General features: G+C 39.4%; 1 protein-coding gene across 1 annotated transcript in view; it reads right to left on the bottom strand.

Annotated features, from left to right (window-relative positions):
* Nucleotides 1-19,261, bottom strand: part of LOC149459510 (agouti-signaling protein-like) — a 114,198-nt gene that overhangs the window by 37,764 nt on the left and 57,173 nt on the right. Inside the window, exon 2 of the mRNA XM_089680989.1 lies at nucleotides 1,089-2,021. The gene's annotated coding sequence lies outside the window, so the exon portion shown is untranslated. The remainder of the gene's footprint in view (nucleotides 1-1,088; nucleotides 2,022-19,261) is intronic.

Genomic DNA, 19,261 nt, shown 5'->3' with positions numbered 1-19,261 from the left:
TTTTTTTTATTTTTACATTTTTGTCTTTATTTAATAAAAAAGAAGTTGTTTAAAATATTTATTTATTTGCATATAAAAGGCCAATGTTTAAATATTATGTGCCCTAAAAAATTGTATTGACACAAGATAAAAGTTAATAGATATTTATGATTTATGTTAACCATGCCTACCTTTTGGCCAAATACTCTTCTAGTACTGTTTTCTAGTTCACCCTTACCTTTTGCCCTTTTCCACTTTCTTCCCCCTAATGTTCCATTATCTAAGAAAGCCAGAGACACAGCTGACCTTTAAGTTTAGGAGTCGTTTTGCCTCTGTGCCTACTTGTCATTATTAGATTTACATTTCTATGTATTTGACTACTCCATATGTGGTTATTCAATCTGTATGTGTCTACTAATTTTTGAAAAATGCAAAGATGTACAAACTCTTGAATCATGCAATGTCTCTTTTCTTCATTGTATGCTTGTTGGGAAAACAATTTTGAAAAAAATTATTATTAGGATATGGTGACATGCATTTTTCATTTTGTATGTTTTGATCAGGCAAATTGTAAAAAAGAAATGTTGAGTTGCTTCTCTCCATTCGTTTATTAAAAGCTGTTACCTTGACTCCATCCCCCTGTGTCTTGAACAATGTCCTCACATTAGAGATATGGAAACAGATTGATCTGTCACAACTGGCAATAGCTCCACTTTTTCATCAACGCAACACTCTGATCAATACTCACTGCTCTCCTTCTACCCATTTGTATGTAAGTAATCATTGTTTCTTATTTTCCTGCTTTTCTTTATTTTCCTGCTTTTATTTCTACATTTCTGTAATGCTTTGAATGGCTTACATTACCTTTAAACTACTGATTTCATGTCAGCTGTTGTTATTACATTGTGAAAACTCAGTAAATATACTGAACAAGAAAAAATATTATTGAGTAAATTTATAATTGCATACATATATCAGAAAAAATAACATACCCTATTTTGATTGGGTCATTTTCTTTGCTTTCTTACCTTCTTTCTTTACAGAATTTCAATCACAAGAGGTGAAGGCTTATAAAGATAACTGATATAGTAAAAAAGTTTTATACTTACTTAGATCCTAGTGTAATTCACCCCAATCCACCTGGTGATGGTTTTCAAGGCTGGTGTCTTCGGTAACATGGTAGAATATAAGATACACTGACACTTTCATTTCCCTTAGGCTGATTTGGAGAAGATAAAAGGCATTCTATGAGGCAAAAACAAATTTTCAAATAGATCTAAGTATGGTACGTTTGTAGGCGTGAGATGATGTCAATGTACATTGGGTCTCTGTATTGTGTTTCCATAAAAGTAAAATGTTTTCCTATCATTGCATTGGAACATTTTGTTTTTCCTTTCTGACCACAGGATGGCCTGTGTCACATGCATCACATCTCACATCATCATCAATGCATATCCTGAGCTCAAGTCTGACTGGATGGACTGCGAAAACAAGACGGATTAACAGGGAACAGATGCTAATCTCAACTACAAAGAAAGGAGAAAAGTGAATTAAACTTGGGACAAGGTGAGAATGATAAGAGGAAAAGTTTCTTTAATTGTGTCACTGCTGCTTTCTGAAGTCAAAACATTGTGGAAGGACAGACATATCACAATGTACCTACAAACAAAGGTGGCTGTACACAGCTTAGTGAAAGCTACTGAAATGGATACATGGATGGCTCATGAAGACTGCCTCACGCTTGAATTATACTGGAACTCTGGTCAGAATGATCTTTTCTCTTTGGATAGATTTGGGGAAGGCTTGGCATGTTGTATGGAGCCCTGGAAGCCCAATTTCTGTGGGTCCTCATGGGGTGGCTAATCTTGTGAAAGACATTTCCTCTAGGCATTTTTCCAGAGAACGAAAGCTGTAGCTCCACTCTTGTCTTAATAGGACTAGAAGAGTATGAAAGGAAGGTGCCAAGAGAGTTTGCACTTCTGAGTCTTCACAGCGGTCTGGATTCCTGTTTTATCTCCGGGACAGGAAGTGAAAGGATTTCTCTACAATGGAAACACAGCAATGAAAATCTGATAGGTCAACCTTATGAAGTCCAAGAAATGCATAGCACAAGTGCTCTTCTGAAAATTCCTTCATTGCTAAAGGACTACGAACATATGGTTGGCAGGAAAAGCCTGGCTAATCAGTGTTTCATGTATGCAACATGCTTTCCCAAGATATACCGGGAATATATGACTAGCATTTTAGAGAATTTGAAAATATTTGCATGTCTCATATTTGTGGACCTAACAAGCTGCTTTTTTTGACTGTTTGTTGCAAGGATGTGCATGAAGGTTTGTTTATCCATCTATTGATTTCTGAGCTTCTGACATGAAAACCTGAATAGCTTCAGTGCATATAACTTCAGGCTGTAGGCACAAGAGTGCCCTGGTATTCTCACATATCAGGGCGTAGATTGTTATTTTTTGAGGAAAAATTATTTCATACAAAAGGTAACATTTACAGGGTACTGTTTATTCACATTTCTAGATGTTCTCTACGCCAGTGGTTCTCAACCACCAGGCCACAGTCTTCCTTCTACTGTTTCATGGCTTTCTGCCTGCTGTGACTGCTACTGGTCTTACCATGGTCTAACACACTCATTCCCTGCTCTCCATGCTCCAACTGTGAAAGGTTGACATGAAAAACACAATGCATATACCAGCCATTCACTTACTCTCCAGATGCTAGGAAGTGAGCAAATGTAGGGATGTATGTCCCTAACGATTAGAGGGACTATTCTACCAATGGGGAACCACTATTCCTCTTTGTCTTTGTGTCTATTAAATTACATTAACTTATATTTTCTTCTGATTACTCCCTTTTAAATACTATAAATTAAAATACTGTAAGTATTTTTCATTTTCTCTCTTTTATTGTATGTACTTTTTTTAATTACTGTTGGGGCACGGAACGTTTTAGAAGAATTTGTGGTCTCACGAAGGTCGAGAACCACTATACTACACCATAGCAAATATTATTTTTTAAAATTCAAATCTACTTTAAAGAGAATCTCTAAGAGCTGAGAAAAAGGAACACTTATTACTAACATCACCCTGTCTCTACTACCCGTTAAGTCACTGAACTGGAGCATGAAAGGCAGAATAAAGCCAATCATAGATAGATCGAGATTTGTCTGGTTCACCAGGAATCGGTCAAATGTCTATCAAACTAAGTGCAGGCTGCTCTTCAGCACAAACAGCTTGTCAGGTTTTTTTTCGTGCGATCAATGTCGGCAGCTATAGTTGCCAGCAGTGGACATACTCTTACTGCAGGGAAACATACCACTGTCAGAAAACAGTGGCACAGTGGAGGAGATTCCCCCATCAACCCTGACTGTATTGATAAGTGAATCCTGCGGTTCCAACCCAAAGTTGAAAGAAAGAAAATTGCATATTCTATGACCAAATACAGGTGTGTGTAACTTGCGAGCCAAACAAAAAAACCTTAGGGATCGCTAACAATTAACACATACTCCAACTGTGCAATTTAAACCATATATCTATAAATGTTGCGCTCCTATTATCCAACTATATAAAGTGTGTGAAATATACTATTATATATACAAACTGACAAAAAATTTTCAATATATCAATAAAGTGATCATAATAAAAAACAAAAATAAATCCTTTTATCCAAAAAAAGTCCAAATTTGTGATAAAGTGATTAAAACATAATACAGTGACTTTACTCTGTGAAACCTTCAGTGAAATTAAATGTGTGCTCACCTCCTTCTAAGCCTATTATACAGGCTTAATAAACTTTTGGTTCACATATCCTGGAACCTACTAGAATTGCTGCAGTATATGATGGATGTTGGGAACTTCTTGCAAACACCTTTCCCCTTTAAACTCTGTATATCCCTGCAGGGATTTCTCCCTCCTTCAGCAAGTTGGTGAGTTTGGGAGCAATTACAAAATACAGGTGTGTGTAACTTGAAAGCCAAACTTTTTTGGGATAAACGAATTTATTTTTGTTTTTTATTATGATCACTTTATTGATATATTGAAATTTTTTTGTCAGTTTGTATATATAATAGTATATTTCACACACTTTATATAGTTGGATAATAGGAGCGCAACATTTATAGATATATTCTATGACCAGCCAAACTGTTTTGTCTTCACAGCGTGTATGCTTTTTCTTGATTAGTTACATAGTTGCAAAGTTAGTCTGGCTGAAAAAAAGACAAAAGTCCGTCCAGTTCAACCACTAAAAAAAAAAAGTTATAATCCTATACCCACAGTTGATCCAGAGGAAGGCAAAAAATTAATCATTGTAGACTGATTTATGAATCTACAGTTAGGATCCTGCTCCTTTAAAATAAAGTAAGCAGTGGCCAACACTGTTCATTTAAATAGAAAAAAAATCTGCTATATAGCCATTATTTTTATATTTTGCTTTAAGCAGATGGCTGCCTTGCTAGCTAAATCGCCATACATGTTTGCCATTTCATTCTTTTAATTATTGATAAATCGTTTATGCAAGTTCTTTGGTCAGATAAATCAAGTAACTACCTTACCAAAACTTTTTTGTGTGTGGATAGAATGAGTAAAAAAAACATATTGCCAAATTGTTGCTACTGTCTGCACCCCCACTGGGGAGATTTCCTATAAATGTCTGTCCCAGGTATCACACGGGAAGAAAGTCGAATTTTCCAAATGGGGCAAATACATCTATAAAAAACCTGCAGATAGCAAAATATTGAATGTACATGACAGAACCCTACAATTAAAAAGCAAAATATTGAATGTACATGACAGAACCCTACAATTAAAAGCGATATAAACAACTACAATGCAATACTTGATACTGCTGTGGTTATTTAGGGCTGTAAGACAGCGTGTGTAATTGGCATGAATTTAGACAGTTGACAGACCCAAGGGAGCCTCTCATCTTGTTAGCTCCAAGAGTCATCCTCAGCCAAAGTAAGTAAAGCTAAGTAATTGGTTAAATAGAAATGTTTCCTAAGTAAGCCTTTACAATGATAACAAATTATGATGAAACATTTAGTTGCAAAAGCCTAGTAGTGACTGGTTCTCATTTATGTCATATTGTTAGCTACTGGTAGGTTTTATTAGCTGCACTGCCAGCTAGCAAGATCATTAACCGTTTCCATACCGGGCACTTTTACCCCCTTCCTGCCCAGGCCATTGTTCAGGTTTCAGCGCTCTCACACTTTGAATGACAATTGCGCGGTCATCCAACATTGTACCCAAACTAACATTTTATCATTTTCTTCACACAACTAGAGCTTTCTTTTGGTGGTATTTAATCACCGCTGGGGTTTTTATTTTTTGCTAAATTAACAAAAAAAACCGACAATTTTGAAAAAAAAACACGTTTTTCTTTGTTTCTGTTATAAAAGTTTGCAAATAAATAATTGTTCTTCATAAATTTAGGCCCGAGATGTATTCTGCTACATGTCTTTGGTGAAAATAAGCCAAATTAGGATGTATTTTTTAGTTTGTAGGAAAGTTATAGAGTTTACAAACTATGGGATAGATCTGAATATTGGTCAATCCTGAAGTACTGACAGCCAATCTAATTTCTTGAGGTCCAAGAATGTCAGAACAGTACAGATATCCCCAAATGACCCCTTTTTGTAAAGTAGACAGTCCAACGTACTTCATAAGAGGCATGGCAAGTTGTATTTTTTTTGCCATAATTTTTCGGAAAATAAAATAAAAAAATTATTTTCACAATTTTTTTTTTACAGACTGTCACCAGTGCAGTACAGCGTCATCATATAACTGGCATGGCGGTGATCAGGGACACTGACTGGTGACAGTATGAAAAAAATATATATATTTTTTTTAATTTTTTTAATTATTTTTAATTTTATTACTTTTTTTCTAAGATTTATTTTTCATATTTCACTATGTCCAAAGTAGTACAATGTTACCATAGTAATATTGTACTACTTTGGCTAAGTGATCAGTATTTTTTTTTTTTTTTTACACAATTTGCTTAAAGCAAAGAATTACTTTGCTATAAGCAAGCATTTATCTGAGTGACCGATTCATTCAGGGTTTTTTTTTTTTTTTGTGCTTAGCTGTGATTTGGCCACAGCTAATCACATGACATGTGCATGTGATTGCTGTACCATTCACAGCTAGGCACTAGTATACAATGGATGGCATGAATTAAGCCATCCATTATATACAACTGTCATGTGACCTGCTGTGATTGGTCACAGCAGGTCACATGGTACTGGAAATGGGGGCTGGTACTCAGATCTGTCATCGGCTGCGCGGCTCTGCAAGCGCGAAAACTGCGCATGCCCGGGTGGACGCCATATGGCGTCCACCCGGAAATCTACAGCATTTTGCCGGCCGCCAAACGGCTATTGGCCAGACGGCTATTGGTTAAGTTATACATACAATACAACAATTCTTACAAGTTTTCAGAGGAACATGAGGTTACCATCAGAGTTCCATCTACTTTAATCACAAATACTGAATAATTATGATACCTGTCAAGAGCAATAGTATAAAACCCTGGTGCCCAACCTGTGGCCTTTGGTATATGATGTGGGGCCCTCAAACTTCAGTAGTAGTGGGAACCTTGATTATGGTAATAGCATTGATCTCCAATAGCCTCATGTAACATGTTCACAGTTTTGTATTGTCTTTTGGATCATATTCCCAATTAAAAATGTAGTATGTCCACAATATCTGATGCTCATTACCTCTATTAGTTTCTGACAGTCTTCCCAAGTATAACATATATTGAACATTATGTGTGGCCCTTTGGTGATGTCAGGGGCTGCATTAAAGGGCCCCTGCTGATAACCACTTAAGTATAAAGACAAAATGGGGGAGATTTACTAAAATTGGTGCACTCAAAATCTGGTGTAGCTGTGCATGATAGCCAATCAGCTTCTAACTTCAGCTTGTTCAATTAAGCTTTGGCAGTAAAACCTGGAAGCTGACTGTTTTTTTTTTGCAGAGTTGCACCAGATTTTGCACTCTCCAGTTTTAGTAAATAAGCTCCTATATGTCATACATGGTAAAACCTTAACCTCCTCGGCGGTATGATTATTTCAGATTTTTGGTGCTGAAAGCAGTACCATTATTTTGCATGGAAATAAGTAGTTTTTTTTATTGTAGGCTGTAATTTTTAGGAATAACTCACTGAAATCTGTCCGAACAAGAGTCTATTAAACATCCCGGGTATGATAAAATATGAAACACGAAATCATAACTTATAATTTAATAAATAATCATAAAAAATAATAATATAACAATAATAAATTTAATTCAATAATATAATCAAACCGAAAACACTGAAATTTGAAATATAGCACCAAGTTCGCACATTGCTGAGCAAAGTCGCAAAATCGTTTTCAGTGACTGATGACAAATTTCCCCCACGAATCATTATCACTCAATTCTGCAAGTGGTTCTGATTTACTATCGCTGTTCTCTAGCCGGTCTAAAACCGCTTTTGACGTAAAGGGACACTTTTTGGACGCCATGGACGTTTCTCAGTTTCCAGGCAGAAAGAACAGACAAAACGTAGGCAGGGCGCAGGACAAAGCACTCGGGACAAAATGTATGTGAAATGGGTTGAAACAGCAATGTTTTACTATGAAAAATGTGTTTTGAAAAAAATTACTTTTTTTACATTTTTAAATTTCCCGCCGCCGGCGCCCGTATGTCCCGACGTCACAGGGACCAGAACACAGAAGCCGGATGCTGGCATCAGCCGGAGGAGATGGCCGGGGATGCTGCAGGGGACACATCGCGGGAGCGAATGACAAGGTAAGCTCTGCAGTGACTCCCGGAGCAGCGCCGCATGGTAAGCCCGAGTGTAGCTCGGGGTTACCGCTTTTGGCACTGACATTTTACCCCAAGCTACACTCAGGAATACCGTTAGGGAGGTTAAGAAAACAACTGCTGCAAAAGTGACTGCAGAGCTCAGTCCCGTGAGTCCCATCAGACTACATATTCCCGGAAACTGTATATGCCGCCATAACCTTTGATGCTGTACCTCATGACACGGAAAATAAATTGGCAACTTCAGTCACATTGGCACCAGCTAAGCAGCACCAAACATTTTCCCTCTTTGAAGCTCAGTAATCTCTGACATGACTCCGTATTACTAGCAGGGCATGCAGTGAATGACGAAAGTGAGGCTTCCCACCTGTTAGCTAGGTGTCTCATCACACAGAGGAAGCAAAAGAATGTAACATCACTTCCGCTTTCAAAGTGAAACATGTGAAACATTTGCACCTGAAAATCATGTAGTGTTTCCATTTTTTAGTATAAAATATATATTTATTTCAAATGGTCAAATATTGCTCAAAATTTTTTTACACTTTTTTCAATTTTTTACTGTAATTTTACTGCTGGTATCTGAAACACTTGGAGATTATCTGCATTTCAGCTTTATTTACAACACACAGGGCTGGTGCTTCCACTTGGCAAACTAGGCAACTGCCAAGGGCACACTGCCACCTAGGGATGCCTGGACGCAGCACAGGTCGGCACTCTCTCTGTGTTACCTATGGACCTCTGGTATGAATTCTTAATTTCTCTGCAGAGTCTCTCTCTCCATATACACAGGGAATGATGGTATCTTTACTCTGCACAATTGTCACACAGCCTTTCCACACACATGGCCATTTAGCACATATATATATATATATATATATATATATATATATATATATATATATATAAACACTATATTGCCAAAAGTATTTGGACACCTGCCTTTACACGCACATGAACTTTAATGGTAGTGCTGAGAGGCTGCCTGTCCTCATTGAGAGCCACAGCTTGGACTCCAGACCCCGGCAAGAGCCATCAGAGGGGAGCCAAGCCTAGGAGGATGGCAGAATTTGGAGGAGGGGAGCGGACAATGGTCGGGGTGAGTGGAGCGGATGCTGATTGATCATGTGGGAATGTCATGAATGATCCTTCAGCTGAGGGGAGGGATGGCTGGGAGGGAGGAAGGACAGAGGAAGAATGCCTGGTGTCTGGGACCAGTGTAGTAGCTGAGCTGCCAATCCTTCCAGTGTTCCTCTCAGACTCAGTCCCTTACTGCAAGCCGACTGCTGATCACTGTGGAATTTTGTAATTCTGTCTCTTTTTTTGTTTGTTTCTCTGTCTGATTGGTTAATACAGTTAATTTATATTTGGTTAATATATATTTTGTCTTTAATATTGGTGCTGGTTTAGCAGTTTCATGTTTTATTGATTTAATATTTTCTAATGCTTTTAAAAAATGTCTTTCTTTGGGGGGTGCACAAGCAGCTGGTATTGCCTAGGGCACAAATAGTCTAGCACTACCCTGACAACACATACAACACAATAAATCAGAGGAAAACACCTGCCCCTCTTGCCTCCCTCCATACTGATTTTCAGATAGTTCAAATGCGAGCAGATATTGATGTGCTTTCTTATTAGTAAGCCCAATGCGCTGAGCAAACCAAGAGTACTGGAAGTGTACTGAACAGCTCTGTATTCTATAATGCACCCTTAAATGTATTTATTAAATACAAGAAGTTTAAGTACCTAAATTTAACTTAGCATTGGACTCTTGTACAGCAGCACTCAGACTGGGGAGAGAGAAACAGCACTAGGAGCCAAACAGGTATACGGCTGTGTAAGTAGCTTGCTGACAGGAGTAGAGAGCAGAGTCACATAGAAATGCTCTTACACGTTTGCTGCTTCTTTTTTCACGGTTCAGTGACAGGTTGGGGAGTGACAAGACCTGTAAATGTTATTGAATCAACTGCGAAGTGAAACAACAAGATTTATTAAATGAAGGAAAAGTACTCACAAACAGCGAATAAAAATAGGCATGTAAGTCCACCCAGGGACTTCAAAGGTAAGAGGCCAGCGCGAATCCCATCATGGGTATAGGTACTCAGTCCAACTGACGCGTTTCGAAGGTCATGCCTTCTTCCTCAGAGCTGACTGGACTGAGAGTGTATGCTCCCATTTATGCCCACAGACTAAAATAGGACCCTCCCAAATGGGTTGGGCTGTCCGGGGCTGGGGGGAGGGGCCCGGTTGATCTCCTCCCCCCAGCCCCGGACAGCCCAACCCATTTGGGAGGGTCCTATTTTAGTCTGTGGGCATAAATGGGAGCATACACTCTCAGTCCAGTCAGCTCTGAGGAAGAAGGCATGACCTTCGAAACGCGTCAGCTGGACTGAGTACCTATACCCATGATGGGATTCGCGCTGGCCTCTTACCTTTGAAGTCCCTGGGTGGACTTACATGCCTATTTTTATTCGCTGTTTGTGAGTACCTTTCCTTCATTTAATACATTTTCGTTACTGAGGCAATGCACAAGGTTGGTGCGCTTCTTGTTGTTTCACTTCGCAGTTTGTTCGGGCTTCCCCAGCCTTGGTTTGGAGCTGCACGACCTTGGATACTCCGGTGGTTGCTTCTCTGGAGGTTTAATTCCATCTACTCGCCACCGGCCTGGGTCCCGGAGCGCAGGAGAAATCTTTTTCGGTTTAATGTTATTGAATCAGTCAGGTCTTTGCCATAACAGACAAGCCTATGCTGCAAGGCAGAGCTGTGTAAACCTAAGGAATGGATGAACAGAAATGCAAATTCTTTGGCAGGAGCCACAGCTCCCATATATGTATTTTATTTGTATGTTTAGCTGTTTTTGGACCCCACATTCCAGTACTGGCTAAAAAAATAACAGTTATTTGTTGTTCATCAACTCACAGCTAGGCAGAAGTGAGCTGTTTCAAGGTCTAAAGGCATCCAGTACCCATCTGACCCACCTCTGGTATAAATGGGTGCCAAAGTCCCAAGTTGCTTGCTGTTCCTACTGGGGAAGTTTCTTATGACTTTGAAATTTTACAACTTTTTTCATGTATTATTTTATTATTGCCTTGTCACAACATATGGTGATCAGCAAAGCATTAGCCAAAACATTGTATCTCCTGCAAGCCCTTTGATGACCCTGGTATCATCATCCTTTAAACTATTTAAAAATAACTTTCTGCATTTTTCTGAATGATTAAAGCAGTTATTCTATGCCTGGAAATATTTTGGGCATGTTGGTGACCTGCTGTATATCATGTTGTTCAGAGTTTGTTAGTGATATTTGGGGATCCATCTGGTTTCAATATAGTAATTACTGTAAATGTGGTACTTTGCAGGGCCACAAAATAGCCGGCAGAATTATGTCTAAAATATAGCTTAGACTTTCAAATATGTGAAGAACAAATACGCTTTGATCAAGTGACCTAGGATGATATTTTTTATTCTAGCCATATGTTTGAATTAATACCGGGGGTGTGCAAAATATTTTTTTGAAGATCTTTGAATACCACCAGTTATGAAATATACACAATCCACAGTCTTTTGCATTGCTCTTTGGGATAAAGACACTATCAGCAGCATGCATGAACAATATACAGTCCCAATAACACATAAAGATTCAGCCATGGCACTTGCACAATTCTTTGCTCATAACCTTTATAAACATAAATAAGTGCAGAGCAACCTCCTATGATCTGACATAATCCCCCCCAAAAACAATACATAGTTACATAGTTGTCTGGCTGAAAAAAGACAAATGTCCATCCTGTTCAACCATAGAAAAAAAAGTTATAATTCTACACCCACAGTTGATCCAGAGGAAGGCAATACAACCCAGCAAAGCATGATCCAATTTGCTCCTGCTGGGAAAAAAGTTCCTTCCTGATCCCCCGAGAGGCAATCGGATATTCCCTGGATCAACCTTACCTATAAATGTTAGAATCAGGGGCGGACTGACCATTTGGAAACTTGGGCACTGCACGAGGGCCCGGGGTCAGTAGAGGGCTCCATGAGATGCCTCTGGTACCTTTTTCATAGGCTTTTTTGAGTTTGGGCAAGGACACAGGGGCCCCATGATCCCCTATTGCCCGGGGGCCCCATGAGTTGTCAGACCGCCCCTGGTTAGTATCCAGTTATATTCTGTGTATCCAAGAAAGAATCCAGGCCTTTTTTAAAGCAATCCACTGAGCTGGCCAGAACCAACTCTTGAGGGAGTCTATTCTAAATTTTCACAGCTCTCACTGTAAAGAAACCTTTCTGGGTTTGGAGATTACATTTGTTTTCCTCCAGACGTAAAGCGTGCCCCCTTGTCTTCTGTGATGACTTAAGAGTGAATAACTCTACACTGAGTTCACTATATAAACCACTGATGTATTTATACATGTTGATCATATCCCCCCTTATGTATTATACATGGAGATCATATCCCCCCTTATGTATTATACATAGTGATCACATCCCCCCTTATGTATTATACATGGAGATCATATCCCCCCCTTATGTATTATACATGGAGCTCATATCCCCCCCTTATGTATCATACATGGTGATCATATCCCCCCTTATGTATTATACATGGAGATCATATCCCCCCTTATGTATCATACATGGTGATCATATCCCCCTTATGTATTATACATGGTGATCATATCCCCCCTTATGTATTATACACGGAGATCATATCCCCCCTTATGTATTATACATGTTGATCATATCCCCCTTATGTATTATACATGGTGAACATATCCCCCCTTATGTATTATACATGGTGATCATATCCCCCCTTATGTATTATACATGTGATCATATCCCCCCTTATGTATTATACATGGAGATCATATCCCCCCCTTATGTATTATACATGTTGATCATATCCCCCTTATGTATTATACATGGAGATCATATCCCCCCTTATGTATTATACATGGAGATCATATCCCCCCATTATGTATTATACATGGAGATCATATCCCCCCTTATGTATTATACATGGAGATCATATCCCCCCCCTTATGTATTTTACATGGAGATCATATCCCCCCTTATGTATTATACATGGAAATCATATCCCCCCTTATGTATTATACATGGTGATCATACCCCCCCTAATCTCCTCTTCTCAAGAGAGAATAGATTCAGTTCCTCTAATCTTTCCTCATTGCTGAGCTCCTCCATGCCTCGTATCAGCTTGGTTGCCCTTCTCTGTACTTTCTCCAGTTCCCCAATGTTCTTTTTGTGAATTGGTGCCCAAAACTGAACTGCATATTCCAGATGAGGTGTTACTAATGATTTGTATCGGGGGAAATGATATATCTCTCTCTGGGGTACATGGGTACTATTCATACATACAAATAATCTTGTTCCATAAATAAAGTCATACATATACTGTAAATATCCATGCTCCTTTTTATATCAGTCCAAAAATGGTGTCTTCGGTATGTTTATTTAGATTTTAATATTAATTAAAGAAATTGGTATCAAACACCACCTCCTCTTTCACTTTAGAAGGCTCAATGTTATTCTATTTTTTCCAATGAGTAACTAATCCCTTTCTATATTCTCAAAACTCTCAACCCCTTCTCTGATTTTAACATATTATTACTATTATTATTACTACGAGTTTATATAGCGCCAAAGGGTTTGCTCAGCGCTGTACAATAGGGGGGGACAATACATGGCACAGTACAACAAAGACAGACAGCGTACGAGGGGTAAGAGGGCCCTACTCTTACGAGCTTACAATCTAGGAACATATCAAACCCTTTTTTAAATTTATGTTTTTTGAAGGACTTCTGTTTGTTGGTAAATAGTTGTCATACTCTCTACAATTTCTGCAAATCTATGTCAACTAACATTTAGGTCTATTCTATAAAAATAAGGGTGATGACAACTTGTAACAGGAATGTAACCATTTCTATCTGTGTGTTTGAAACATGTTTGAAATATGTTCTAGAATGTATATATTTTAGAGCCGTGGTGAGAATTAGAGTCTCTCGGCAGGTAGCCTGTTTCCTCAGTGTAAGTTCACAAGAAGCATTTGAATATATGAGTGGATTGTGCCTTTGCTTGCTGGAATATCTACAATCTGTGTGAGGTTCAGACCGGCTCTGATACCGCCAGCTGGTTGGTGAAGGGGTTCTATACACTTATTTTAATTTTATTGAATTAAAGGTATGTAGGATGTAAGTGTTAACTGAATGAAGTTAAGTTTGCTAAGGCACTGTGTTCCATGAACAATTTAGATTTTTTCATCCTGTGCTGTACTCCATTGCTGATGATCTCTTGCAGACTCTGTACTTTAACATTGTACCAGGCTAGCGCCATCCACTGTCTCTATTTGCAAATACCTTTTCCTTATTAATTACCACATAGTTCATTTGTTACAGGGTAATTCTTGCTCCTTCTAGCAGGGTCAGAATCCTTGATTGAAGGACTGTGATGTTATATAAAAGGGAGTTTTTAGCAAGTTGACTCGGTGAACTGAGCCATATGACCTTATACACAAAGGGGCTGTTGTTGCTGCTTTATATAACTTAGACCAGAAGCAGAAACTACTAGGCAAGTAATACTATGTTCTAATTGTTTAACTGCAGCTTCCCATAGCTTGTTGAGTGTGTATCTAAATCCTTGTGACAGATGTTTTGCTGTTTTATTGTTCCTATCTCACATGCACAATGCCAGATTGCTAGGTCTGCACTAATGTATAGTGTAGTGGTCACCTTCCAATATATCAGTAGGTGAACCTGTTTATTACAATAAAGTTGATATGCAGCTCCTGTTATTTTAGCTAACCCTGTGTCAGGGTCCGCCGCGGCGTCCGTCCCGGCACATGCGCAGTTTCGCCGGCTCACGCCGGGACACAGGCACTAGGTCCCGGCCGACCGCGGCAGGGAGAAACTCGTGCATGCGCACTAGGCGCCGCGGGTGCACGCCGACACCAATGACAACGCAGGGCGCCATATTTAAAGATGCCCTGTGCTGTCACCAATTGCCGTTAGGTCTCCCTGTGTTCCCCTGCGTTCCTGTGCTCTGTGCCTGTGCTATTCTGCTGTTTGCTGACCCGGATTGCCCTGACTACGCTGCCTTCTCCTGTCCTGACCCCTGGCTTGTCTGACCTCTCTCTTGGGTCTCCCTTCGGATTGACTACCTTGGTATTGACCCTGCGTGTGCCCTGACTATCCTCTGCCTGCCGATTCTGTACCTCGCTGCTCCCACGGTAACGATCTGGCCTGTCTGACCACGAGTGATCCATCCATCCTGCCGGTCTCTTCACATCAGGCTCTCCCCTGTAGTCGTCCCCGGTGGACCCCTCGGAGTGCTCTGAGGTCGTGACCTGGTCCTGGTCTGCTTCAAGTCCATCCCCACCATCAGGGGCCCTGGTGGAAACGCAGTCCATGGCTTAGACTCCACGCTCTGAGTATTCCTGCCAGAGGTTCCACCAGGTGGATTGTAACACCCTGTCCCTTATGGTCCTGAGATTCTGTAGCTAGTCAGCATCAACTAGAACCAAGTTCGGCATCTAATAGCCAATTTTGGTAGTTAGAGGTCCAATTGCATGACAGATTAGCAAACTACTATGGACTAATGCGCATAGTAGATGTGCTGATTCTGAGTTCCAGTGCCACATCATAGTTTATGCTGGAAAGAATCTGCATTCCAGGCTGGTTGGACAACAGTTGAAGGATCTTCCCACCACAGCTGATCTTGTCTTCAGGTCTCCAGCACAAAAGATGGATGTGGGCATGAGGTCATCCTTGGGGTATCGTTATGAATACCTTGGGGTATATTTTTTAATAAAGGTATCTTTATTAATGGTATAGTAATCAAAGGTATCGTTATTAATAACTATATATACACCCAGCTGTATGAGCACAATTCCAGCAGGGCTCTTGTCCTTACCCTTTGCTGTTAATACCTGTTTGTACATTCGATATATGTACTAATATTAATCTGTTATTATATAAAACTTGCATTATTTCCATACTGGCATGCATCTATATACCTATGGTTATGGTATCTGCTGACTACAGTAGTTCTGCTGTTTCTGATCACTTTGATTAGATTACTAGTTAATTCACAGATGCCCTGTCTTGGGTGGAGGCACTGCCAACTTTATTATCAATCCCACTCTTCCACTTAGCGAAGGTTCTGGCTCTCTTGTTTATCTAAAGGTTAGAGCACTGTCCTGTTTGGAGAAGGTCATTTTTCATAACCCCACCAAAAGAGGACTACATTGGCATCCAAAACTGATGGGTAGCCACAGCAATGCAACAGTTAAAGTGACATTAAATGATAACTTTATTCTCCAAAAATAATTGATCCATTGCTTAATAGCCTTGTACTCTATTTTTCACAGAATTGTTTCTTATTGTGGGTTTCTGCCTCCTTGTAACACACTTCACTTCTGCACCTCTTCTTTTCCCCCTCACTTCCCCACCTGTTTGTTTGGAATGAGCAGTGCATGTTACCTGCGGTCAGGTGTACTGCTGTATACACACTACAAATCCCATCGTCCATAGTCTCTACTCCATCTCAGGCACCAACAAGAGAGGGTGACTATGTTCCTACATATAGTGCCACCACGGAGAACACATTTAACCACCCTCTAAGGAAGAAGTCACAAAAAAAAAAGGAATTTGGAAATTTGGAGGAGACTGAGAGCAATAAATGGACTTGGTGGCAAAGGAAATTGGTGCTGGAAGACTTTTCTCTGAAGCCCTGCCCAATGTTGCATATCCTTTGCTAGGTACACTTTGCAAGTAAAACATCCTGGTTGGGTCCTTTTCCTACTGCTCACTCATGCTGTAGCCCCTAGCATTCCTATGGATAAGCTGTGCCCATGGCAGTTGCCCACTATGATTCATGTATAGTAGTAAATAGGGCTGTGGTGCATTACACAATAGGAGGACAGCCCAACCAAGACTTCAAAGGTTGTGCTGCTCTAGGCAGGGACACACAGCTAAGATTGCGGGAGTAGATGCCACGTGGGGTGCAAGTTCACATAAAGAACAACGTCTCTAAAAGTGAAGATGCTGTTCAAGAATGTAGATATTGGTTCTTCATTAGGAACTTCTGTAACAAATTGTATACCCTTACAGCAATCAGTCTTGCAGTTTAGCTAAGTCAATCACTAAATGTTTCTGGTTGCTTCTTAAATCTCAAAGAAACAAAGTACATTTTATTTTTTGTTCTGGTATTGTAATCTCCTTGGGAAATAATATTTTATTTCCTAATAATAATAGTCAATGCACTGCTTCCACAGTGGGCGGCCTGTGTTGTCTGTTCTGACAATGGTTCATTTGAAGTGCCAGCCAAATTTTGTGGCACCATACAGCAAGCATTGTTCCAGTGTGTCTCTATCACTATATTGTTTTTACATGAAAATACAATATTTTCTAATTCCGAAAAATAAAAACAATAAAAATGGCATTTCTATTTCACTGTTTTGGCGCTGTAGCTAAACCACACAATATAGTGTACATTTGTATTAATTTTCTGCCAAACTTCTGTATTCCTCTGCATACAATTATTGTTCATTGTAAAACCATTTTTTACAATTTTGTTTTTGGATAGGTTAGGATTAAGTATATTAGGTTAGGGTTAGATAGGTTAGGATTAAGTATAATAGGTTAGGGTTTGGTTGGATAGGTTAGGATTAAGTATATTAGGTTAGGGTTAGATAGGTTAGGATTAAGTATATTAGGTTAGGGTTAGATAGGTTAGGATTAAGTATATTAGGTTAGGGTTAGGTTGGATAGGTTAGGATTAAGTATATTAGGTTAGGGTTAGGTTGGATAGGTTAGGATTAAGTATATTAGGTTAGGGTTTGGTTGGATAGGTTAGGATTAAGTATATTAGGTTAGGGTTAGGTTGGATAGGTTAGGATTAAGTATATTAGGTTAGGGTTAGGTTGGATAGGTTAGGATTAAGTATAGTAGGTTAGGGTTAGGTTGGATAGGTTAATATTAAGTATATTAGGTTAGGGTTAGGTTGGATAGGTTAATATTAAGTATAGTAGGTTAGGGTTAGGTTGGATAGGTTAGGATTAAGTATATTAGGTTAGGGTTAGGCTGGATAGGTTAGGATTAAGTATATCAGGTTAGGGTTAGGCTGAATAGGTTAGGATTAAGTATATTAGGTTAGGGTTAGGCTGGATAGGTTAGGATTAAGTATATCAGGTTAGGGTTAGGCTGGATAGGTTAGGATTAAGTATATCAGGTTAGGGTTAGGTTGGATAGGTTAGGATTAAGTATATCAGGTTAGGGTTAGGTTGGATAGGTTAGGATTAAGTATATCAGGTTAGGGTTTGGTTGGATAGGTTAGGATTAAGTATATTAGGTTAGGGTTAGGTTGGATAGGTTAGAATAGTTTAGAGCAGTGGTTCCTTTTATGTTTTATATATATAGATAAAACAGTCCTAACAATATTAACCTCCCTGGCGGTATGATTATTTCAGATTTTTGGTGCTGAAAGCGGTACCATTTTTTTGCATGGAAATATGTATTTTTTTTATTGTAGGCTGTAATTTTTAGGAAAAACTCACTGAAATCTGTCCGAACAAGAGTCTAGTAAACATCCCGGGTATGATAAAATTTGAAACACAAAATCATAAATTATAATTTAATAAATAATCATAAAAATAATATAAAAATAATAAAAAATTTAATTCAATAATATAATCAAACCAAAAACACTGAAATGTGAAATATAGCGCCAAGTTCGCACATTGCTGAGCTCAGTCGCAAAATCGTTTTCAGTGTCTGATGACGAATTTCCCCCACGAATCATTATCACTCAATTCTGCAAGTGGTTCTGATTTACTATCGCTGTTCTCTAGCTGATCTAAACCGCTTTTGACCTAAAGGGACACTTTTTGGACGCCATGGACATTTCTCAGTTTCCAGGCAGAAAGAACAGACAAAATGCAGGCAGGGCGCAGGACAAAGCACTAGGGACAATATGTATGTGAAATTGGTTGAGACAGCAATGTTTTACTATGTAAAATGTAAAAAAAAAAAAAAGACATTTTTTAAAATTTTTAAATTTCCCGCCGCCGCCGGCGGCGGCGCCCGTACGTCCCGACGTCACAGAGACAGGACACAGCATCGGCCGGAGGAGATGGCCGGGGACGCTGCAGGGGACACATCGTGGGAGCGCAGGGTAAGGTAAGTGAAGAACACATGCCGGAGCAGCGCCGCATGGTATTCCCGAGTGTAGCTCGGGGTTACCGCTTTTGGTACTGAAATGTTACCCTGAGCTACACTCGGGAATACCGCCAGGGAGGTTAAGGTATGATGTGTGGTAACACATAACAAACATATAGTGGGGTTTTCTCGAATTTTTGAATGCAATGTGGAAATACACTTTAACCACATGCCGCCCAGCCACTGTACAAATACGGCGGCAGGGCGGCACGGGCAGGCAAAATCACGTTTTAAAATGTG

Source organism: Staurois parvus, unplaced genomic scaffold (genome assembly GCF_062004578.1).
Source record: "Staurois parvus isolate SC_StPar_1 unplaced genomic scaffold, SC_StPar_1.0 ptg000255l, whole genome shotgun sequence".
In the NCBI taxonomy this organism is placed as follows: Eukaryota; Metazoa; Chordata; class Amphibia; order Anura; family Ranidae; genus Staurois; species Staurois parvus.
This window is presented reverse-complemented; position numbering and strand designations above follow the sequence as displayed.